Here is a 27,099-nt window from a genome sequence, read left to right as displayed (position 1 = left end):
GGAATCTAGCTGGTTAAAAAGTAAAGTAGATTGTCAGAATTTTTTTAGAAGATGGAATTCTGGCAAGGTCAAAACAGCTCTTTTGGTTCATAGCTACAATTCTTGTATCCTACAAAAGAAATCAGAGCGTTTTGGTTATGCTGAAATGAAGTGTTTCCCTCAGTCCAAAGGCAGTATTTGTTAATTTTCAGATTTTTCTTTTGATGCTTTTATTCCTAGGCAGAATGAAAGGACACTTCAAGCTCTGAAAATCCCTCATAAAAAGATACTTCTATTCTTGGCATTGATCAGGTAGTGATAGTGATTTTGAACACCAGTTCATCATGCCCAGCCATCAGTGTGGCATCACAGCTCCCTTGGAGTCCTGCTGTCAGCGGCAAAAAAGTGAAGGTGGTTGTGGAGCAAAGGATAATTTCCCCAAAAGAAAGATGCAGTGGACTAAGATGCAATATTGAATAGGATGGGCAGGTCTTTTTATTCTATCTCTCATGACATTTTTCCTTATTCAGACTCTGATGATGGGGAGGTTTGAAGGAAAATGAAAGGTGCTAGTACTGGTGCAGCTCCTTTGTCTTTTTATTGTCTCTGGCTATTACGTGCCAGCTTTTGCACATCTGCCTATGTAATGGGAAGGAACATTGAATCTGAGACATATGACACTTTGTCAAGTGTATCATTTGATTTTTTTCCTTCTTATCTTATATCTTAGGTAAGATTAACCTATCACTAAATGACAAATGATAGAGTCTTTTTGTTTTTAGCATATTCAGTCTTATTTCATTACTTTGTAAAATATATGCTGTTATATAAGTATGTAATACCATGTGAATAATTCCTTGAAGTTTCTCTAAAATCTAGCTGGAAATATAAGTTTTACAATTTTTTTAAGTGAATAATGGCATTAATGAAATTAAATGACCCCTAAACTTTTCCTTCCTGAGCTAGGAGCTGATCCATGGGAACATGACGATTTTTGATTTTCATATCATCCTAAGGTAAACCATTTTCAAAATGACAATAAGAATGTAATCAACAAATTTAGTTAAATCTTCATAAAATCTGAAATCTCTACTGTTATATATTACATTAGAGCTGTGTTTTACACATATGCATTTTCTCTATATATATTTGAAATAACGTTTGTATACATATTACAATACTATATTGGAAATTTTTACCAGCTGATATTTATATTCCAGATTTGAAAGGCTTACTTGCTCTGCCCATTCACCAATATTTGAATATGAAATGAATTGAGCCTTACATCTGTGATGATAAAAAACTAAATAAAGATTGAATATATTTTCCTTTTTTGTGTGTGTTTGAGAGCTTCCAAAGGCACTATTTTATGGTAATGGAGGATATTTCATACTGCTCTTCAGTGTGTATGTGAAACGTACATATGTTCACATAGATGCTTAGGCATTGGCACTTACTATATAACACTGATATGTCTTCTCCTTCACTGTTTACATTTAAGAAGGATGCACGCAATGGTATTTATCAGGTTTGCTCTGAAATGAGATGCTCTTGCACCCCTCACTAATAGCCAAACTTGTAGCAAGTCATCAAATGGAACTGTAGAGATTGCTGCTGCACCTTACCTCAGTGATTTTTATATTTCAATGTGATACTTCATTATAGTTAGTTCCTCACACTGAAGTCATTATATATTTATGTGAAGTAGTGTATCATTATCTCTGTTACTGAACAGAGATTGTTCTGAACAGTTTAGGATGCTTTTAAGTAAAGACAATTTTTTCCCTGTTTTAATTTTGTACGCGCCAAAGTCTATATGCCTGTTCAGCTTTTTTATATCTTCCTACTCTTTGATCTTATTTTTTTCCACTTAATTGTTTTTAAGTGGCTGACAAGACGTGGAGCTGGTTCTTCAACACAAGTGCTCATGAACACAGTTAATTCAGAGATTTATTGTCTTGAGAAGGAGACAAAGGTTGACATTCGAAGTTCCTTTTATAAAAGAAGTCTGTAATTCCAGCCACATGCCTCCCCTGCTTCCCTCAACTTGAAGGAATGCCTTGCTTTGAATTTGGCATTAGGAATCCAATTTGTAGGAAAGTAGGGTTTGGACAGTACATGACTAGTGGGACATTTAGTGGCCTGCAAACAATATCAACTCTATAATCTTCTTAAGTTCTGAAACAGTTTAAGATTTTATAAAAGGTTGCCAGACTTGTAGCAATCAAGCATTGCTTACGTACACTGTATTTCAGGTTTTATACTGGCAGCCTGTAAATTCCCCCAAAGTAAACTGCAAATTCATAGGGCATTAAATGGCTTTCTTTCCTACAACTGATTTAGTGGATAAAAATGAGTTTTTACTTGTGGAGGTTTTGCTTGTTTTGCTTCATATGAGGCTGCTCAATGAAGATTGAAATGATTTTGGTAGGCTTCAATGAGTCAAATCTGTCCTGAGTTTTTGTACATACTCTATGGCACAAATATAATTTATCCTCCATATGGGATCAGGACTGGAGAACAGAACTGCTCCTCTAAACTGAATTTTACTTTTCTTGCAAACAGGAGCAGGAGAATTACAAAGTGCCATGAAAAAGGGAATGTTGGCTAATGGTACCCCACAGTGCTGTGACATTTGGAATCATAGACCGTCTTAAGCAGAACACGTTGACTGCATTATTCAATTATAAACAACAGATACATCAACCGGCTTCATGACAGTTTTAAGTTGTAACTTTGTCACCTCATTTGCTGGTGGTCACAACTTCTTTGAAACTCACTAGGACCCATAAACCCTTCTTGCAGATAAATAATATACATAACTGAGTCAATCTCATACAATAACTGCTAATAAGTGTAAAGAAGAAGGCATTTAAATCATCTTTGTTAACTGTATGGGCACCTTTGAGAAGATGACGAGTTTCAACTCTTCTTCTAGCCCCAATGCCTTATGCACTCTTAAAAAGAAAAATTAAGAAACTATTTTTTTGGCAAAATCCAGTTTCGTTATGGATATTGACATAGCAAAATAAATACATATGACCTGATTTAAAAACAATTTGAAATTTTAATTTGGAAGAGTGATTTAAGCCCAAATTTTTATTTAAATACATTTTACTCTTTGTATATGTGTGCATATGTTACAAATTGAAATATGCCAGTGTGCTTAGCACAGTCAAAGATTTTTCTGTATTTGTTTTTTTCTTTTTTGTCTCCTAAACCCATAGTTTGAAACAAATTTCTTTCATGTAAAATTTAAATAAGAACCCTGATTGTTCTAAATTTTTCTATTTTTTATTTTTGTAAGAAAGCTCTAAGCTTTCTTATGTCTTATATTACTATTGCTGCATCAACCTCTTTCCTTCACTTCCCTAACTACCAGCAACATCTTTCCCATCACCCTGTTGTGTCTCTGAGGACAGACTTCTTTCCTGGAAAGCAATGCTAGCTGGCAGAAAATTGCATTATCTCCTTCCTTCCCCGTTTCTGCTCTGTTTCTCCATTTATGTTGACAGTACACACTCTTTTGCTGTTTCTGCCTGTTTTCCTTCTTTTCTCCCTGTCCGTCTGTGCAGCTCAGACTCTTCAGAGAGGTTAATGACCTTTTAACCATTGTGCAATCAGGTTGGTTGGGCACAATGTTTCTGAGAGTGAACACGTAACTGTGAGTAGAGTATAACAACTGCTGTTAGCTGAGTTCATAGTATGTCAAGCATGGCAGTAGCAGCAGTATCTGATTCATTGTGGTCCAGGTGCTACTAAAAACACCTCATGAACAGTCTTGCCCTTAACTGTGCTTTGGCCCCATTTCTTTGTTGCTTTGCTCCTGTTTAAGTGGTCAGTGGCCTTTTTAGCTGCCCTTACATTTGCCATGGATGTCCTGAGAAATGAGGGCCTATTCTTAGTTTCTCAAACTGTCACTGTCCTTAAAGGGACAAGGTCTGTTTAAAGATATCTTGGAATCGATGCAGATCTCTGTGGGGTTTGAACTCACCCCCATCATTTCTGTCCTCATGCTTTGCTCAAGCCAGTACTGCCTTCTGAAAGCACAATGCTGTTAGATACCTTGAAATACATTTCTTTGACCATGATGCGGTCCTCCAAACCAGCTTTTCAGAAGTGACTGACTCATAGCATGTAGTACAAAGTTATCTTACACTTTCCTTCAAAGTATGATTCATGCAGTCTGTCCAGCTGAGGTGTTCATGCACGATCATGCATAAATGGAAGATTTTCTTTATCATTATTCAACGCTAACATTTGTCTGTCTTTCTTAGTTATTTATCCACCACAAGTGACTACAATATGTAAATTGTAACATCCTAAACCTCAGATCCCTAATTATTCTGAGAGTAACCAGGTGGAAAAAGAATACACAAGATGCCCTTGCATCTGCACTGATTTATAGCTACTTTGTTTAATCTTCTTGACCTAACTTTCTAGTCTTTTCTGGTTTTGGTGCCACCTGTATTGACACAATGCACAATGACACCTGACAGAGAAACAGCAGAAAATTCTCTTAAGTACCAGCTTCCACAAAAGATGGGTAAGTGTTGTTTGTATTAAAAAGAGTGGAAAAATTACCATGAGCTTCAGTAGAAGAAAAATCATACCTCAGAAGGAGTTAAATACTCTCATGAGTGCCACTGGGCAAACAGATCTGAGCACAGGAAACAATATGATCTCCTAATGCATGATATCCTTTCATACAATTTAATGAATAATAGCAATATTTTATTGTATAAGATGAAGGATGGAGTGGTTCCATGGCCCAGAAAATCATGATCATCTTTGCATAGGTTCTGTTCATTGAATGTTTGTGATACAAAATCCATTGTTTCTCTCATATACCCTCTACTTCAAAATATACAACTTGCAAAGATAAAATTTTCTATCATAAGCTTTGGGCAAAACTTTAGCTGGTGTGAGTTGAGTACATAGTTACCTTAAAAATCATCAGGGCCATGCTAGATGTTCATGATTGTCCCCATCCCCAAGCTAGTGAGAAAAAAGTAACAGAATTTTAAGCACTCCAACACTCACCAAACCATATTAATAGATGTTATTTTCCTAGGAAAAAGGAAAAAATTAAGAGATCCTAGTAATGAAGAAATACTTTTATATGATGAATAATGATAAAACTATTATTCCCATAGTATCCTTAGATAATAAATTGAGTATCCCAGATACTGTGCATTTTTTCTGTATTTTATCAATATGGGGACACTGAAGTACTGTCATTTTTTTTGCTATTTCATTTTAATGCATCAGTGGTTGAGTTTTGTTTGAAATTCCTTAAACCACAAATGAGAATCAGTGACTATCTGATTTTCAGAGCTGTGAAAAAAGAGGAATGCAAAACAAAACAGATATTTCCAGGCTGTAGTGAACTGAAAAAAAAAAAAAAAGAAAAAAAGAGAAATAGAAGAAAAATAAAAGAAAAAAAGACGAAAGAAGAAGAAAAGAAGACAAAATAAAACAGATTTCATTTCAAATTATAAGTTATTCCTGGTCAGTCTGAAATTTTGTATTATTAATTTAAAAAATTAAGGTCTTTTATTTAAAGATACCCTTATAAAGGCTTTTGCATTAAACAGAAGAAATATTTTGTATCAAAACATAAAAAATAAGAGTTTGTGCTTGTTTTTTACTTTTTAGCTCTTGTTCTCAAAAGAAATAGTCCAGAGTTTAGGAAGCTTCATCCACAAAGCATTGTAAGAACGTAATTATTTTTCTGAAAATATCCTTTATCACATTATAGAGTATGGGAAAGGAAGGGTGATAGGAAAAAAAATATTTTCTAGTTTTAAATTTCTATTGAACTTTGAGCAAAATATTAATTTTATACAGAAGGGGAGAAAAACAAGTACCAGAAAATATTTTGGGTTTCTACCCTATTATTCCAAAAACTTTTTGACTTTTAGAATCCTATGTAAATATTTTGGATTCCCATCTAAATATATTTTTTGAAAGAATTTAAACAAATTCTTTGGAAGACATATGGTCTCTTTTCCCTTCTACTGTACTTTGAGCACTTTTGATCTCCTGAAGCACCTTCTGTGACATGCCTTCTGAACTGAGTATTCACCAGACGGGAACTTTCTGGATTATTGAGAAGAAAAACTCTCTGAGAGTCATTACAATTTGGTCTCAGTTTAAGTATATCTTTGGTCTGGAAAAGACGAATTAGAGTCTTCAAATATAATTTAGAGCAAACTGGACATTCAATGTCAGATATCCACTGGATATTCAAAGTATCACTTCTGACATATGGTTTCTGGAACAGATTCTTAGCTCATGTAGATTGATGGGAGTATGCTAACAGCAGTAGAGTGACAGTGATTTATGTTACCTTTAGCATATGAGGTGCGTAGATTTCATTTTCTCTTTTACATACAGAATCTGCTAAAAATGTAGTGTTGGGATGTCTGTCCATCACAACAGTAAATTAAGTAAAAGAAAAAGGAAACATATTTGCATGCGTCTTCTCTGTGACAAATATAATGCTTTCACTTTCCAGAAGTGCCCAGTAAATTATAAAAATGTTTCTCCTGAGCACAATAAACAATTTATTTTACTTACAGAAACCTTATGTTCTAGCTTCACACTAGGTATCAATTAAACATCAAATTCCAACCTGTAAATAACTGCTGAAATGAAGAATTGAGCATATGAAATGGCAAGGTGAACAAAGAGTCCCTTTGTTTCAGTAATGGCAGGATTTATAAGGTGCCAAAAGTCCACTGGCTTCTCTAATATAGCTCATGGTATTACCATTGGTTTAAAGAACGATCAGTACTTTCCCACAGTGCAACAAAACCCTTTGCACTGCTTTCTGCCCCCTGAACAATGCAGCCATTGTTTGCCAAAGTAGCAGATCCCAACATTTCCGAGCTTTTTAACCTTTCTTCCTGCTGGTGATTACATTTGCAATTCATGCCATGTGGATAGTGGATGCTATTTATAAATCCCTGTGGGGAGAAGAAAGAAAAGGGAGAGGAAAGGTTAAAAAAAGAAAAGAAATTAATCTCTTTAATTCCTCCTGAAAGAGCCAAACTGTCCAGTTTGTTATGCACATGAAAGCTTTCAAATCATGCTGAGCAGATAGAGCAACAACATGTCTCACATGCACGCTTATGGATATGCCTACTGTGAGCATGAGAGAGCAGAGCTCTTCTATAGTGCAGAGAGGGTGATGTAGTTCCAGGAGCCCATTTACCATTAGTATCTAGAACAGGACACCCAGAGTTAGGAGTTGCATCCCAGGGAAAACATTTTTTGCAAATGCTTAATGTATGAGGAATACGAATGAGAACTATCTAACCTTCATTGAACAAGAGTCTTTTCTTTGTATCAAAATATGTTGTTCCCATTCTTTGGCAAACGCACTCTTGAAGACAAAACAGAAAAGAAAGAAAAGAAAAAGGGAAATTCATTTTTAGAGGAAAACTAGTTGAATGTGTTGAGCTGTTCTCCCACTTCTCCTTGACTTCTGGAGTCCTTGTAATTTGATAAGGATAAGGACAAATCAGTTCTTTGTAACCCATAGTACTTGAAATGAGGAGGGGTTTTGGGGAGACATAACTTCTTGTTAGCCACCCAGCATCTTGCAGAGGCAGTGGGAGGGCCATATGCCCATAGACATTTCCTATTTCATAGCCATCGTTTAAATTTGTTTCCTGTGATATATGCAAATATCTGTCAAGTAGTGAGATGGAGCTATGATACCCATGAGAAAGAGAACAGAAAATCAAGATGGGCAGACCAAGCAGGATGAAGGTGCTTCGCAGATTACTACCTGAGTTTGTCCATTTTCAGCTCTGCTTTCAAAAACCAGAATATCAGGATCTATGCACGAAAAATACTGTATGCTAAATAGAGGTGATGGAAAGGAGAAACAGCAAAACTGAGATGTTTGTTGAGTCCCTTCAGTTGACATTTCAAGTGATTTGTGAGTTAGATGAGGAGATCCGTGCTTCCTAATTTGTGACTAAGGCTTCTGCAGAAATCCTAGAGAGACTTGAAGCCGAGACACTCCTGACAGGCAGTCCCGAAGCCATGGCCCAGAGGAGCAGAAGAGTTCCGTAGTATAATACATACAAAACTGTGGATGTTTGTGTCTGAGACAGGGACATTAAATATGTCACAAGACTTGCAGTGGTAGTTTTATCCTTCTATAGCAGCGAAATAGACAGACATATGTATTAATCTAATTTTATCTTTCTTCATCTGACAAAGATTGAAACAGGAGCACAAAATAACCACTCTTCTTGGAAGAACTCCCAGCTGACAACAGCTCTAAAGGAGAAAGGCTGGCTTAAACCAAGTCCACTGAGAGGCAGGAATTTCTTACATTTTACATTTCACTGAAGTCTAGACCACAGAATGTAGTATTAGAGGTTATGTTTCATTCTGCTGCAGTGGCATTTCTGAACTTAGGAGAACATGAGTAAAGGTGGCCTGTTGAGATTTGACATGATAACCATTGTCATCTTGCTGAAGTACAGCTTATAGAACAGATGTCCATTTATAGTACAGTACAAAATCTTTAATGCTTTTAAAAAGCAGAGCTTTTTTAAAAAGTGCTTTTCTCAAAGGCTTCTTTTCTTTTCCAGAGACAAAAAGCTTCCGTATTTTATGTCTGCAGGTACTGCTGCAAAATGCCCTCTTTCCCACTCCTAGTGTGATTATCGTATGGGAAGTCACAAACGAATAATAATATCATTTTCCCTCAAGTTAATGGGACAACAGACAAATCCTTGACCTCTTACTTTTATAGTAATGGTTGTGGATTTCATAAAAGGTAATAATCAGCTTCCAGAAGGAGAGAAAGTTTCTTGCAATATAGCAAAGTCAATTCTTCACGCTCAGTGCTTTCATGATTTTTAAAGTAGCAACATAGAATTTTTAAAATAAAATATTGACATAAGTACAGATTCTTAACTTACACTGAGGACCACAACAGTCTTAAATGCTAACTTATCGGAACTTCCAAAGTTGACACTTCTTCTACTCAGTCTATTATATAATAATACAAATATGAACTGATTTCATAATTACTCATTGTGCTTTTCCTTCTTTTTTCCTAGGTGTACGAGATGAGTGGTTCAGAACTTCCAAACTTTACAAGTCCTAAACAGTTCTGATGCCTGGGAAATTTATTTATTTCTTCTTTCTTTTTAAAGAGTAATTCATTTTAAAGACTTATTCTCATTGACTTCAAAATGATAGAAACATGCAGAAATCCTAGCATGTGCTTTAATACTTTTATGAATCATGGCTGAAATTTTAGGCCATAACCAAAGGTAAAATCTGTTATTTCATACTTACGTAGTTCTATATTTATGTTTCTCTTGTTGCAAGGACAGCATGTCCTTTACTCCATACAGCTGGATCTACCGCATTCCTCCTGGTAAACTGATCACCACGGGATGAAATAGAAAGGGATATGAGTTTATAATGTCAAACATATATATTAGCGGAAGATTTAAAGGAATAAATGGCAGGCTTCAAATTCCAATTGAGTCTGAATGGGATGTAATTGGGTTTTTTATGCCTTTGAAAATATTCTCCATTGTCATAATTCAGCTTGCTAGCTTGAAGTGTCTGTGGTTTTATGTGATTAGGAAATCTGAAGGTTGTATTTTTTGAAGCAGAAAGGTATCGATAGTGCTTATTCTTTTAAATAATAATAGTTCTATCTCCCATTAAACTATGTAAAACAGAAGCAACCAGGGCAAATACCTAAACAGTCAGATACAACTGGGATAGATATTGCCATTTGTATAAAACAGTGGATAGTAAATCTTAGTGTGAAAAGCACATAATGAAACTTAAAACTACCTGTTTTAAATCCTTTCAAAACCAGACACTCTCATTACCTTTGACATTTAACTATCTGAATAAAGAACTTCAGGTTATCATTAGCTGTTTGTTAACTGCAGCAATCATGCACATTTTGCAAATGCTTGCTTATTAAAGATTACATATCACATCTTAAGAAATAGTATTATTTATAGCACTAGTTTTCAGAAAGAGTGCACATAGCATCATAGGTTTGCTTTAGCTAGTATCATTCATAAAAACCACAGTATGACACATGTATTGTCTAGAAATCAATTCTACTACTAGCATTACTTCCTAGAACATGTTTTTTATTAATGATTATTTATTAAAATATATATACTCTATGATGTCATGATCTCATGTTATACAGTGAGGCGTACATCATCACCTCTTGAAAAAGCTTTGTAATATCAGAAAAACTAATAAAAGAGAACTTGAGAGCATCAGTAATCTCATTTTGCAAAAGAAGAAATTAGAAAAAAAAAAGATGAGATTACCCACTCTCCATCTTTGCAGTCAAGAAGGCCATCATCATTCATTTAAATGGAAGTAAAATAACACTTAAAATGGTAGTGACTGGCACAGCCAGGTAACAACTCATATGGGAGCCATGGCTATACTTTAAGAACTCCGCACTTTGGCTGTAGACTCAGATTTCCATTCCCTAGATTTTCATTGCAACTGAAACATTTCTTACTTTTTTTCTTATTTAAGAAGATGCTTGCCAGCTTACAGGTGATGTAAGCATCATGGGCAGCAGCAGTTGCTAAACAAACCTTTTTTCATGAACAACAAAGTAAACAGCTTCATAAAATCCACATGAGCTGTCAGTGCATGACTTTATGGTTACCTTGGGGCTGCAGCAATTAAAATATGGTATTTACTTAAAAAGAAAAATGTCAGGCTATTTCAATTCTCAGATCTATGAGTTGGTCCTGTGTTTTAACTACTCCTTTTTGTTATGGGACCATCTGGGGTCTGAATATTATTAAACAGAATACAATAAAAAATTATATTACTCAACTTGTTGGGCAGGTTTTCTGAAGACACCTGCAAGTTGATGATAACATCTTTTGAAAATCTGGGTGAAAAAGCTACAGTGATATGGTCAACATGTTTGGAAAGGTATCTCATTCAAAGCTAACATTTTTAAAGACCTGACTTTTCCTTTGTATCTGTTATAAAAATAATATTCTCAGCTATTGATAAAACAGTATGGATTGTACGTATGGGGGGGAAGGCTCTGTACTTGTGCCTTCGTGTTATCTTGCCCACCAAGGTTTACCTTTTCTTTTTGAGAATGAAAACCCCGAGTCAAGAATGGAAGATATTTAAATACCCATCAAGAAGAAAAATAAGGAGACCTATGATGGCTTTCTAGCTTGGAAAACTGTTAGAAATTTCAAGATATTTTCTATTTTGCAGTAGAAGTTAGGAAGCTCATGAAAAAAGAAGGAAGCAAATTAAGACAGCAGTATAAACTAGCCACGATCACAGTAGTTTAAAATTAATCTAGGATGCAGAATAAACTCAGGAACCTGACCTGAATACAGGGAACATGGATCTGGCACATCAGGGCTAGTGTTGCATATTCGGTAATGACTAATGCTTCTCTAGAAAAAATTGTTAAAATGATATTTTCCATTAAAAAGCCTTTATTTGCCAAAAAATATAACACTTAATTCTACTATTTACTTTTAACGTAACAGTTTAATGATGATAGGAAGCTCCAGAATAGGGGAAATAAAGGAAATACTTTGTTCTACTCATTTATATTAGAGAAATGACAAAATGCTTCAAATACAATTCAAATTTCTTTTTTAAGAAAATATGTTACAAATTATATTCTCTTTTTGACTTATTTAAGTAGAGATAAAGCTCTTGTTCATCCGAAATCTACCTCTTTATGAGATCACCCCTCCTATGTAATAGCATGTTCCCCTTCCACAGGACAATTTTGCCTTCCTGTGAGGAAGTGGTTTCTCATTTCTTTGTGCAATATAGAGATGATTGATTTGTTGCTTGAAGATACACAGAAGAGGAAATATTTTAGTCTGCTACCTGGGGAAAGACCGGAGAAAGTCACTGTAGGGGATGGGCATGGAAACTCTATCTACTATCCAGCTTTGATTTTTTTTCTGAAAAAGATAAAACAGTTGTCTGTTCTCTGATTCCTGCAGCCTGGGAGAGTCAGAAGAAGCTTTATCCGAAAGAAAAAGCATGGGAGGAGCTGAAAGTCCAAGCCAATGTACGACTATATTCCTCATGAGGATGGCTTCAAGTCTTTGAAACTCTTCAAGGATCGTTACAGATCAAGGAGAATCCATCATGTGTGGGAAGAAGATTCGCATCTTATTTGCAGAGGGAGAAACTGTGTTCATCTAGCATAACAAGAAAGGATCCTTCACAAAACTTTTTCACATAATTTGGGATAATTTCTACATAATTTGGGATAATCCATCCCTGTCTCAGTGTATAGGGTAGTATAGTGCAAAGTAATACAGTACAGTATAGTAAGCCTATGAAAAATTCCAAAATCATATATATAACACCCTAAGTTCAGCAAATGTCTTCTCTTCACAGATTTTGCATAACCAGGGCCTGGGATACAGAAGTATATTTTCAAATACCCTCAGAAGACCTGTGAAGCAGCTTATGGTAAAATATTTCTTTTTCCTTCTTTCCTTTTTAATTTCCTTTTGCAGTATCAGAAATGAGTGCTTTGTACTTCTCCCAGGTTTTCATTAATTAGCTGGCTGATGGGCTATGGCTGGTTCCACAGCTCACTGAACAGCCTGATATTAATAGCATGTAGCTTTGTCATTTTATCCAAATGCTATATACCTTCTAGTGTACAAGAAAACAGCAGCTCAGTAATGAGAAACCAGCCTTTGGTGTGTGTGTGTGTGCGTGCGTGCATGCATGTGTGTGCACTTGTGCATATGTGTGTGTGTGTGTGTGTGTGTGCGTGCGCGCTTGTGCATATGTGTGTGTGTGTGTGTGTGTGTGTGTGTGCACGTGTGTTTTTTTTTTTCAGGGGGGAAAGTATTACAGGGTGTTTTATATGTGCCAAAACCAGAGGAATCAAAAGAAAAAAAAAAGATGGACAGGTGAGCCTGGTATACGAAAGCAGTCTTGCAGTCAGGCAAATGTCATTAAGTTGTTAGAACAGATAAATTTCTAGTTTACAAGATAAGAAAAATACTAGTGAAAATATGAAGCCAAATCTTTGATTATGAAGGAGATTTCTGCAGAAAATATGAACAAACCTATAATTAATGTTCAATATGACCCTTTACAAGACAGATACTGACAAACTGGAGCAAGTCTAAAGAGCTACTAAAATGATTAAGGGGTTGGGAAGCAATGATGCAGAGGCTGACGAAGCTCCATTTGTTTAGACCGAAGAAGAAAGATCTGAAGGGAGAGATCTAATTGCAGTCTTCAAGTACCGAGTGGGAGGTTACCGAAAAAATTGGAGCCAACCTCTTCACAGAGGTACACAGGGAAAGGGCAAGAGGCAATGGGCACAAGGTTCTGCAAAGTAAATTCTGATTGTGCAGAAGAAAAAAAATGCAGTTGGTTAAGCTTTGGAACATGCTGTCTGGAGAGCCTGTGGAGCCTTCATCTTTGGACATGTTCAAAACTGGACAAGGTCCTGAGCAACCTGATTTAACTTTGAAGTAAGCCTTGCTTTGAGCAGGAGGTGACCTAGCATCTAGATGATCTCCAGAGGTCTTTTCCGGATTAAATTATTCCATGATTCTATAAAATAAGGGATATGTACTTGTTTGTATTTGTTGTTTTCTGTTCTTTCTTTTAACATCCAATCACACATAGTCTGTGGAAATCTTCAATTTACATTTGAGAAAGAAGGAAGAAAAGGTGGGAATCCGCTTTCCCTGGGTTGACCAGCTTGGTGGGGTTATGTCTGTATGAGATTATTGCTTGCATTCGAGTTTGGTGTGGCTTTGAATATTCTGAACTGGCTGGAAAATGGCACTCAGTGAACAGCCGGAGTCTGAGTAGCTATGACGGAGCACTCAGGGACTATCAATATTTACTGACTGAAGTTTAATGAAGCAATTGTTTGCCACTAACCGGGCCACTGAGTTTGAACGCCTCTGTTCTGAATCTGAGGGTTGTGGAGCTGGAGTACAGAATTTCCCCAACGGAAATGTGGAAGTGGAACAGATTCCATTATCTGCTTGGAAGCTCAAAAGACCATGATACAATAGTCATTGGAGACATCCAGAAGGGTTGTCTGACCCAACCTGCAGAGCTCAAAGAGCTGAAACCGGGACTTACATGGGGGATGAGAACACTGAGACTGTAATCACCAGTTTTTCCCCAATCTATATCTGCTTTCAGGAATAAAGTGTAAATCTGCACTTCTTTATTTCATAGTCAAATTCTCTGGAACGGGCTTCTCTGAAGGGAACATGTAAAGCCACAGGGAGCTTGGAAAGTATTACAGGTCTTGAAAGCCACTACTCTAAAGGACTTTTCTATATATGTAGTGTGTGTATATGTATACATATATATCTATGTATGCATACATATGTTTGTGTATAAATGTATATGTGCTGGACTATGCTGAAAAAACTGAGATATAAGAGCAATCCTCAGCACATCACTAACCATAGATGTCATAGAAGCATACCATCCAACTCTTCGGTTTCATTATTGCAGACTAATTTTTGTTTAGAAATCATGGCTAGACCAAACTGAGACACTCTTCATAGACAACAAACAGAGCTCTCACGTGCTTTAATCTGCTGCAGTTACAGAGATAAACTCCAAAGTGAATGGCAAGGCAGTGAAACTACCTTGCCAGTAATAAACTGATACATTAATCAGCTAAAGTACTATTGCACTACCTTTCTGAATTAGTGACTAAAAATATCACCCTGACATCAGTTTCTCCAATTCACCAACTATGTTACATATTTCTTTTCTTATCTCTGAAGTTTGGCCAGTATAATTCATCATATGTTTCTATATTTGATTCTCAAAGTAGCAATTTGCAGATCACAACCAGATAGAGTACGTACACATGTAAACCCCATGGAGGGGACTTAGACAACTAGAACTACCTGCTATGTTTACAAGAAGAAAGGGGAATTCTTCAGCACTCTGAAGGATATTCACACACAGATAGCAAGTTGTCATTAAACTAAGACCATCAGTGAATGTTAGAATAAGTGAAGACTTAATCCTGGTGAATCAACAAAGTATTTGAATGCACAGTCGCACTCACAAAAGGAAAATTCAGAAACTGCTTGAAGAAACAATGCCTGTTATTTAAAGGCATTTATCTTGAAATAGTTCTAGACTACACAATAGCCTACAAAGATGACTCTATTAATACAGTGCAGGGCTTGTTTGCATCATCTCCTGCAAGCAGTTGCATTCTGAAAAATTACTGCATAGGTTAGTGTAAGCTCTGTGACATCAATCTGGTGAATATTTTACCCCTATGTACTATTTCTCATGCAAAATGAGCTAATGCACAAACTAATAAAATAGAGGATAACAACAGAGACTGTGTCCATGTCTAAACCGATCTGCGAATGCGGCACACTGAAGTTCATTGTTATAATCTAGATAAGGGTTGTGGTCAGTGCTTACCAAGAATGCCCCTCAGGTCTTCATTTCTTTTCTTTTAAAACAAGGGAGATTGGTGTGAGACAGCACGCTCAGATTGCAGCACAGTCTGAAAGTCTCCTTTGTAACCCAGCACAGTGCTTAAGTTGGAACATGTTCTTTAAATAAGCTTCTATAAGCCTCGTTTTAGAAAATAAATCCCTATTTCCTATTTTCATATCAAGGTGTTGGGAACCGGCTATTTCTCCGAATTGTGCCTTGTGGGAAAGTTCTACGTCTCTCTAAAAATTTAGGACAAAACAGTATTTTGAAGATTTTCAATGGGGCTGTCCTTGACACTCTGTGATTTTCCATCTGAAATGGACACCTTATCACTTTCTACTAGATCTGTCTAACACCATACACCATGTTGCAGCAAAAAACTCGCTTAACAACTTGTTTCACGATACCAAATGTGACTTTTTCATGATATATGGAATGTCCCTCACTGCCACCTTCTTCAGCGAAAGAACCTGAAAAATATCACCATTCCTTGGAACGGTCTGCCTTACAGAAGAGGCACGCAGGAGGGGAAGAAACTCCTTCCTCATCAGAAATACGCATCAGACAGCCTGGCTTTCAACTACCATGCCGTCTTTTTCAGATATATTGTAATGTGTATCATACACTTGTGGGTCATACACCAACACAAAAAGGAATAGCGCTCTATCTGTACTGAATCTTAGCTTGCTGCATAAGTCTGCTTTTTCTCTGCCAGTCCATTATATATACTCCACACTGCTGACTCTGAAGTGACTGAACGGTAAAGTGTGAATACTACCTTTAAGATACCCTTTTGATATTTTTTAATTTGTGATGTCTTTCTTGGGACCTCTCTTCCTTGCTCTTACCATTTGCAATATTTTTCCTTATCATCATTATATCACTTGCACATTTCCTTACTCATGATTCCATTCCATTGTTGTATGAAATTTATTTGTATTTTAGTGGTATAAATGACAATATGTTACTATTCTTCCCATGCTCATGAAATGGCACAGGAATAGCAAACTGTAGCAGTAGCTGACTTGATTAAGAAAAGGCAAGCAAAGTAGGGAAAGTGCAGGAACATTATGCTGGAACTATCCAGTTCGGATGTTTTGTTGCAGATTCCTTCACCTGAAGAGTTTATGAAATGACTCTGCAGGAGTGGACTTGATTGGATTAGTGATACAGTAAAGTAAGCAGTGAAACTTAACTGCAGAAGCGCTATCACAAAGATGATTTTATGACACCCTATTAGGCAGAGCAAGATGGTGTAGAATTGATATCACAGTTTCTTAACCCACCATATGATGTCAGTAACTCAGATGGAATAGCTCTTCTTTTTATTTTAAAGAGTTTTGAATGCATGAAGACAGCTATAAAGTAACCTGGGAATAAAGAATATTATTAGGGGCCTGAGAAATATGAGAAGTATATAAGAAGTAGTAGAGAAAGTAGTAAGAACTGCCCTGAGTATCTAGACATGGAGATAGGCTTGGAGTAGCATAACCAGGGACAGATTTGGGGTATGACTGCACATGCATGCAAGAGTTGGCCTGAAGTGCCGTCATTTCGCTCCTAGTCAGGTGGAAGCCTCTCTGGAGAACTGATACCTAACTAAGCTTCAAGTTCTCTGTTAGTTCTGATAGGAAAAATCTGAAGGAGAAAACTGACAGGCAGCCCCATGAAAAGCCCAGTGGGGCAGCAGGCAGCATGGGATCAGAAAGCAGCATCTACTCAGGAAGTTCTTAAACTGAAGCTCGATTAAAAAACAGGAGCTCTGACTGCACCTTTATGGAAGAGCTGGCCTTGTGCCCAGAGAAGGAGCCAACGGGGACCTTTGGTAGATGAGAGGCTGCTCTTCCCACCCTTCCTCCTATTAACTTTAATTCTCAAACAGAAACTTGACTTCTTGATTTTGGGTGGTATAACACTGCGTAGCAAAAGACATGTCAGTGTTGATGCTTGTTGGAACTACATTCCACTATGACAAGAGTACTTTTGGGAGTGCCTTGAGGCATCTGCTGTCCAAATGAAGACATCCAGAAGCAGTATGAATAAAATGCTGCTATCTCAAATTAGTAGCAGAAGAACATTTTTAATTTGACAGATTTTACAGAGATGTGGTGGTTCACCAGTGGCTCCTGTGTCATTTTTTTTGGGGAGACATTTCCTCTATTTATGTATCTTGGTGTCTAGTACCCTATCCTAGCAAAGCAGTGTTAAAATTAACCAACAATTATTAAAACAACTGATTTGTTTCTGATATGAATTTTCCCAGGGAAGAAACTGTAGTCAAGCGATTTGAATCAAACAAAAAAGAGAGTGACTAACAAGAAGTAATGAGCGTAAGTTATCGTCATGCTGGAAAGTACATAAGAATCTGCTCCTGTAAGCCTAAAGATGTTGAAGCTGGGAAATCTTGAGCAGTAAAAAAATAATAACATAGCAACAACAGTGTGACTCACATTTCACTAAGCTTTTGGCGAACATAGGGTAAAAGCAGTAACATTTCTACCTTTTATATCACATGAGAATCCTAATCTTTGCTGTATGAATGGTCAGTGCTGTTTATAGAACTTATCACAAATCATTTCCTGGACTTTGGAAACCTAGCAGCAACAATCATCAACAAAAAAAAAGGCAGGTTGTTGCTGAGTATTAATAAACAAAAATGTATTTTTGGTAAAGTTATGGAAGTTGATGCAGCCTTAGGGCAGCTGCCAATCAAGTCATGTTTTGTGTCTCTTAGTTCCTTGCTATTAAAAACAATCAAGGTTACCATAGAAACTGCAATTTTATCACATGGTACTTGTGCAGGCTTTCAGCTTCAGAACATGCTATTAAAGAAATATTTCTGAGTGCAGTGTACTTCTGTATTTGTTAATATTTTGAATGGAAATATTTTTAACTCACTGTCACACTGTGCCTATTAGCCATATTTTATTTTTGCTTTTAGGGATATCCAACATAGACTGTATTAATAAATACATAAGAATTCATTCACTCCTGAAATCTTCCACGACGGAAAATGAAATGGAAAAACCTCTTCTTTTAAAAGCCATGATAAAATTATAACTATTTTAGTCTACAACATATAATATTATTACTTTTTAAATATATTTCTACCTTGTCTTCCATTTCATTCATGCCCCATTAGGTGGATGATATTTTAAATTATTATGTGTTTTGGAAAGATCTTTTACGATTATATTTCTAAAAAAGAATGTTAAAAGGCTTACTTAAATCCAGAATTACTGTATAGTTCATTTGTGTTCATGATTATTCTCTATTCATGTATATGAAAGGAAAATGGATTTTGTTCTTTGGATTCATATTTGGGGAAATCACTGCTGTTTTTGATAATAAGAATATATATTTTTATGAAATATCAAGAGTAGTTAGAACTTGACACTTGACAGGTATATAGACTGCTAGTTGATACAGAAGTACCTACGAAAGAAAAGCAAATGTGAAGAAGCACAATAACTATATTCATGGCAAATTCTGGCCAGCTTTTGCAATCCCTACTTTTTAAATTTGCAGCCATCCTGTTACTTTTCCCCCATGAAGCCTATGTTCTTATTCTCTAGCCTACTGCATAAAATTTGTTCCATAGGGCATCACAGTTTTCTCATAACCACATTATTTACATTTCAGTGGGAATGGCATTTATTTAAATTGCAATTCCATGTTTATTATTAGCAATAGTTATTTGTTGGATGCTGGCATTAAATAAAGGGCGGTAAAAATGCATATTATTAGTGATCCTATTTGTGCTGATGTTTTTAGTGCTTGTCTTTATTTGTATACATTGCTGTTGTGGTGACTGAATAGTGATAAATAGCAATCGACTATAAACTCAAATTAAATCCTATAGTGTCATAGGATGAATTATCATTTTACATAGCTGAGAAATGCTGAGATGGCCTAAATAGCCTACCTTATTCATTTCAAAGCTGTTAGCCACCTCAATATGTGCAGGAAATCATGCCGGATCACATATTTCTTTCTTTTTAATATTAGAACGGCTGGATAATGATCAGATCAGGCAGATTTAGAGCAATGCCCCATTTCCGAATTGGTCAAAGTTAATTATAAGGCAGGCAGGACCTGTATGTATCAGTGAAATTATTTTTTCGCACAGATATACTTAAGCTGGCTCACTGCATTATTCTCTATGATACTGTAAAATCATATATCCAACTTCGAATAGCTTCTGCTGTCAGGTCTAAAGAAGACAGAAATCCATACAGACTTGTTGTTCTATATATCTTGTTAAACATATAGATTCCTGCTCTTGGAAATATTCCAAACTTACAGCAAAGAAAAGAACTGTAGAAAACAGCATATTGTACTGAAATACAGGAAATACTTTGTCATAACCTAAGAAGGCAGAGGTTGTGCAATTAATTTAATATGACAGAAAGGCATGGAGAAGTTGTCTATTTCCCAGGCACTTGGGAAGACAGGGCATTTTAAAGAGATGCAAGTATAGACAATTTCTGCTATGACTTAAGACATGAACAGCTCACCTGGTTTGGATGTCCTCAAAATTCAATCTGGTTGTGGGAAGTAAGCTAAACATTAGGTGAGCTATGATCTCCTTCATGAATGCATCAAAGGTGATGTATGACCTTTCACTGACACTGTTATGGATGAGGGTCACTAATTTCAGTTCACAACTTTGTCAGCATTTCAGGTGCTTCAAATTTTTTATTCATGTAAAGGTTCAGAAAGGCCAAAGAATTTGGCTTTGGCATTTTGACCTATTTGCAACTCATGTTTGCTTCACATTTAAAATCGGATTTATGTGAGCAATTCCAAAACTTTAAAGTTATCACAGGCTAAATGAGTGCATGCCGAGCTCCATGACATGGAGACAGCTATGACTGGATCACTGCTAGTATTGAACTTAGCCTGCTGGAATTTCTCTAAAACATGTTCTAGTCTGCAATATGGGAGTTAAACACACAGTATTTAATAAGGCTGTGAGTTAAAGAAGTTATTTGAATGGTCCTGAGAATTAAAAACATTATCTCATTTTATTACTGAAGTAATAAAATGAGGAAGTTCAAATAGTTTTCTTATTTAGAAGCTTTTCCAATATATTCATCATAGTACAATGCTTTTCAAAGCAGGATAGCATGCATAATTTGTCAGCGGATTTGCAGTGTCGTTAGTGAGCACTCAGAATCACAACTAATGAAATCTTTAAAAACTAACTTTTGATCCATGCTTCTGAGAAACAATCATTCTGGTGGTTGTCCTTATGGGTATGCTAATGACTACTGATTTTTATTTTTATACACACATTTTACGTTTCATTACAGAGAGATTTCAGTTCTCATTTTTCATATTATTGGGCTCCATTATGTGTTTCCCACCACATTCAATCACCAAAAAGAATCACATACAATGAGACACTTCTCTCTTCTCTCTGATCTCATCCTCATCTGCTGTTCCCACTCCTTTCCAGACCTCTCTTTCCTTGTGGGCAGCTCAGGGGTGGTGCTGACTTTCCCACCCTCTATGGCTCTGGACCCCAGAGTATTCCAAATAGTCAATTCTAGCAGAGATTCATCAAAATATTTTTTTTGTAGTTCTGTAACCGCTGATTACGTTTATACATGAGGTTGGCCAATTTTTGAGTTTTTCATTTACTATGTAGAGTGCAGGCTGGTTCCTAATAAAAGAAGGGTAGCCTTCCTGAGGTATGTTTCTTACAGGTTTGCAATCTGTGCTGAGTAACTGGAGTAGCTCCCTGAAACTGTGTTGGCCTACTTATAGCTATGTACAATACAATCAGACGCAAAAATTTAGCTGAAGTCTTTTTTTCCTTTCTTGCAGTGCTTCCAAATCACTGACTTGCTCTCTCTCTCATGCTTCATCTCTACGCTTGCTTAATATACTCCTCCTCCATCTTTATGCTGTGTGGCTTCTCTAGTAACATTATATGGATATTGTTTAATAGGTTCAGCAAGTAGTTGTTTTCAGAGGGCTACCTTTGTTCCCTTTGCTGACACCTTTTCTACAAGAGCAGCAGACTGCATTGCTGTTGCTGCTGCTGCTTGAATCTGAGAAACAATTTCACAGCGAGGATTTGCTTCTTTTTCCCTACAGGCTGTTTGACAGTGATTCATGAGGAGGTTACTGTGAGCAAGTGTTGGCCTCCTCCCTTTCCCGACTGACACAGCTATTACTTCCAGCATTTTCACAGCATATAGAAGATCACATTGGAGCTGAGGATTTTGCTTTGGTCACTACTTTCTTTCTAATACTCCACTAATAAGTGGGTTCATTGAACTCTACTTTCCTATGGTAACATGACGCCTTTCTCTCAATTGTCTCTTAAATCTAAAACCACTCCATCTTTTACTCAGCTAGCCACATGCATGAGGTCTAAACAACAAGAAACAGAGAAAAGATCGAAATGTAGGCATCTTACCCTGACAACCAGCCTGGTCTTTAAATGTTTTGCCTATCTTATAATGAGTAATATTCTACTTCAACTTGTAGCTGAGCAAGAAATAGAAATTTCCGTCTTACGAAAACAGCAATTATGAAATCTATGTAGCAGGGTGGGCAAAGATGTCTGAGTTCAAAATTGTTCTTCATTAAAAGATAACACAGAACCAGGAGTGCATTCTTAGTACAAACATCGTCAGTAAAAAAAGAGAGAAGAAAATAAGATTACAAAAAAAAAAAAAATCAGGAAAACTGCCTTCTCTTACTGGCTCAGCTGCATGTTTCTGGTCTTACCTTGGGCCACTCACTGAGAAATCAGCTACAACAGTGACAAACTGAAATTTCACAGGATGGGAATAAACTTGGAACAAGAAGGGAGAAGGGCAGGATATAACACATCTATGACTCTTGAATAGAAAGAAAATTATCTATCAAAGTCCTTTGCAGTGCAGAAGCTGGTTTCAACTAAAACAACTACTTGAAAAAAAAATTGCCTCCTATAGAAAATTCTGGATTTGGTTAAAAAGGAAGAGCTCTAGAAAGCTCTCTTTTTATGACAAAAACTTTTATTTCTCAATGAAAAATGTCCACAGGAATAAGCTGCATTTTCTGTCAGGATCTCATGATTTTCCTCTCTCTTCCTGTTTTTTTATTTCTTCCCTCTCCACCCCCTATTTATGATCTCTGGGCCCTTCTGACACAGTAAGTCTCCACCCCTGGACAGGGAAGAAGTCTTTCCATCTTTCACATGGCAGCAAGAAATAAAATTATTGCAGAATATGAGGATGACATATTTTTAGAGAGAAAAAGATGAGAGAGCAGTTACTAGCTATAGCACATGAGAATACTGCTTTGATTTGTAGTTTTCCACAGGTCTTGTACACCATAGCTATGCATATCAAGAGTGAGACATAATATTAGACAGAAAATCTACATTATAGTTACGGAGATTCTGTGCAAAAAAAGGTGGTGGAGAAATGGTAGATGAATAATAGTAAATAAGTTGAGGTATCTAACTCCCTTAAGCTCCTTTAAAATCCAGCTGTGAATTAAATACACATTTAGAGGTCAGACAGACAGATAGATATTGCTATTTTACCATTAATGCTTATTTAGCCTTTGACCCTTACTAATGAACACGACTGAGAAAATGGAGTGCATCAGATAAAAAAGTGATTCTATATTTGAATACCTCCAGGATCAAGATGAAATATATTGAATAGCATAATATAGATAAGCCAATATTTTCATTGACAGAGAAGTAGCGTTTTATTTTTCTCCAAACATTTGCTGAGTCAGCAAACAAAGCTGTAGTGGTTCTGTGGTTTTGTCTAAGAGTAAATCCCAAAGACTTTGTTCATCCTGCAGAAGTGAATGTTACAAACACCGTACAAAACAAAAAAGAGCAGGCAAGAAGCAAAGTCCAAAGTAGAGCCAAATCTTCAACAGCAACACTTAGGCCACTGCATTCACTGACCATGAGTATTTTGGTAACCATGGTATTTTGAATATAGCACTTTTTTTATATAACTATGGGCCAGAGAGTGCTGACCTGAGGAAAACGGCTGTGATAAACATAGACTGGATCAGAATCTGGAAATATTTCCTGATGGAAAGGAAAAATGTCTCATAAGGAAACATTTCCTTACACAAGCACGTGCAGGCTTTGTGAAGCAGAAATCTGAGGTAATCTTTACTCAGACCTCTGTGCCTAAGAAGCCACACAATGCAAGGTAAAATATCACAAAGTCTCTTAGCCTCATTCTCCCTGCTCCCTCCCTTTAAAACAAACAAGCAAATAGGTCCATATGCTGCCTTTTGTTGATGGTGAAGAACCCTTAAGGCAGCTAAGAGTGAAATATTTGCCTTCGTCATCGGGTAGGATTTGTTCACATATTTACAGTGTAGTCAAAACTAAATACAAAATGCAAAAGGAGTCCTAGCCAGCATGAATTTCATCTGCATAAGAAGGTGCAAAAGTGGTGCTTGAAAGAGCAGTACTCGAGGGACGATGAGACTGGAAAGTTATCCACAAATAAGTGAATAGGTTTACCGTTCCAATCAAGCCTGCTGGCAACGAGGACCACCTGCCAGAATAATCTCTCTCTGAGACTCTCTTAAGGAAGTAAATCACCTGCTTAAAGTTTTATTTAAGTGAAATGGTCCAGAAAAGCAAACACAGTGTACCTTGTCAGCAGGTCCTCAAGGGAGGGGCCATTTGTTGCTTGCCCTGCTCGCCAGAGGATGAGCACTACCTTTCCTCTGAGCCTGAAATGATTGCATTTTATGTTTGACTAGATAATCCTCCCCCGCTACACACACACGCACACACGCACGCACGTGCACATGCACATGCACTTGCACACACAGTGACTCATAAGGATTTCGCAAAGAATTATGGGTTTGGTCAAAGATATATTTAGTAAGGGAAAACAGGCACTGTTGCGATCGCTATCCGTGTACCTAAAGGCGCCTCTAGCTCACAGGAGTAAGTGAAGCAGCAGTGGTCTGGATGTTTGTGCTTTGGCTTTGTGTTCTCATCCATGACCTTTACAAAGGACAATTTTTTACAAGTGCTATGCTTATCACAGTAACGTTTACACACTCCGTGTTGAAGTTTCGCTCAGTCAGGTACAAGTACGTAATATGGAATAGTTCCTGCTCTTGAAAAGACATGCAAAGAATGAGATATTATGAAAAAGTATGATTGGTTACATTTTACAGGCAGAAAACTGAAGACTGAAACTTCAGTGTCTTACCCAAAGTAACATAAGAAGCTGTAGCCTTACTAGGGCACAATCATTTTCATTTCCAGTCTAATGCCTTACTGAAAGATTGTCCTTTCTCTATACTATCACTGTTTTAGCATAATAATTAACTTTAGGTATTAATGTGAGAGCATGTAAAAAAGCTGCCAATTGCTCAGAAATTATCGAAGAAAGTTATTGGCTTATTTTTCTTCTGCTGTATACATTCACATCATAAGGTGTTTGGAGTACAGTGTTCCTATGCTGTGATGGTCCACAAAATTTCATAGGCCTTGTTCTAAGTGCTCTCGCTGAGAAGTCTTGTATCAATTGGCACCAGTATTAAGAGCTCACTGAAGAAAGGGTTTTCAGAGCATCATGTATTTACAGCCCTGTTTACAGATATCCGTTTCATCCTGAGAGCCACATTCTGTCATTCTCACTTGCACTGAATTTTTACCTTACTCCACAAATCATTCCATTGTGTTTTTGTGTGCTTCAGCATAAAAGATTGAAGGTAGCAGAGTTTAGCTAAATATCTTTTTCAATATCAATATTTTTTAATCTCTATCAATATCTTACTAATTCTGGGAGTGATGAATGTAGCACTTTTTTCCTACTCCCTACATCACCATTGTCTAGTTCAAAGCGGAGTAAGAGAAAAGCCATTTTTTCCAGAACTGTATTTATCAGTACAGTGATATTTTGGTATAAGCGGAGCTTAGCTTTAAAAGAAGTTAAAATATTCCCTACCGTTCTTTGTTTTGGAACCAACAAAAGATGCACGCCTAGGTTTTGATTCAATGTTTCTGTATATTCAAGCCCTCTATTTGGTGGCATTGAATGTTGGGAGAGGAAGGACTTGCAGTTAAGTCTTTTGCTTAAAGTATGTTGTTTTCTTTGTCAGAGAGGCAGGCAGAATAGAAGATGTTTTTTTTTTAATGAGATCTTTAAAATAATATCACTTTTTTTTTCTGTTGTCTTTCCACTTTACTTCTTACTGAAAATGAAATAAAGTAAATAAATAACTTCAATTAAAATTGCATTTTCTGACTGAATTGAGAATAACATTGTGATGTAACATGTTATTAACAACGATTTCTGGGTGACCACAGCAGAATTGCAATGTAACAACCAATTAAAATTAAAGGCTGTATACCATCTGCAAGAAAAAAAAAAAAAAAAGAGAAAGAAAAGAGGTCAGGCAATTAGATCTAACAAAGCTTTTAGCATTGTAAGGCTAGATGGTTTATATAAAAACAATGGCACAGTGTCAAATACATTTAAACTCACTGAACGGATACAGAAGGCTATTCTGACGTTTTTAAGTTCCCATTTTTAAAGTGTAACTTCCATCATTTATTGCTAACTTGAAGTTCATAGTTCATGACAGATAGACAGACCTTTCCCTAAGAGCAATGAAACTGTGTGCAGGGCACTTAAGTCTGTGAGCAGATGTATACGTCACACATAACTAAAAAATAAAACAATTCTTCTGGTGCTGACTAAAACTGGCAGCACTGTATCGCCTCTTTGGTGTCTAAGGAAATTACTGTCAGAGAAACTCAGCAAGCTGTGATAGTTTGGACATAATAGTCTACCGAAAACAAGTGACAATATTGCTAATTTTCCAGCGGAGTCCAGGGTATTTCTGACTAAATATTGTTGTCATTAATGTGAAAATGCTGTGGTATTTCAAATTTCAATGAATAAGAAGTGTAGCACAAGGATAAAATACATAGGGCATGATTTTCTGAAGTAGCAATCACCAATAATTTCTAGCTAAGTCAGAACGTGCTGTGAGTGTTCAAAACTTAAAAAAATCCATTCTATTCTTTCTTAATGCCCCACTACTAAAAAGCACTGTATTAAGTTGTGGAGGGTGATATTAATTGCCTTTATTTTAAAAAGTAAGAGGAAGCTCTAAGTGCATGGTGTTGTTTAACTTTTGGTTTGGTGCCTAAGGTTAATTTTAAAATTACAAGGTTTCTGCCTCAAACATCTTCTGGAAAAGTGACCATTAGAGCAGCAGAAGAGGAAAATTTCTTGCCTGTATTTCCTACATACAAAATAATACAACTGATGACACAAAAGATATGAACTATAAAATTCTTAGCGCCCCTAGATGGCAGTCAATAGAGGGATTAGAAAGGACTTGTCCCTTCGGCTTCAGAAAATGAATAGCAGGGATAGCTCTTTGAGTCCCTCCTGGGACAGTAAGCTAGTGATTCTTTAACGCTAGGTATTGAGAGTAGCTTAATTCTTTCATTTAATTTTATATTTTTGTGAATACTTGCCTGGAAGCCGCACTATGAGCATTTCTACAAGTCTATATGATAACATACATATCTACTGTATGTCAGATTATATGTGTGTAAATGAAATTGCAGTAGAGGTAGCTGTGGGATTCGATGTGGCACAGGACTGT

Source organism: Struthio camelus, chromosome 2, assembly GCF_040807025.1.
Source record: "Struthio camelus isolate bStrCam1 chromosome 2, bStrCam1.hap1, whole genome shotgun sequence".
Taxonomy (NCBI): Eukaryota; Metazoa; Chordata; class Aves; order Struthioniformes; family Struthionidae; genus Struthio; species Struthio camelus.
Note: the sequence above shows the minus strand (reverse complement) of the source record.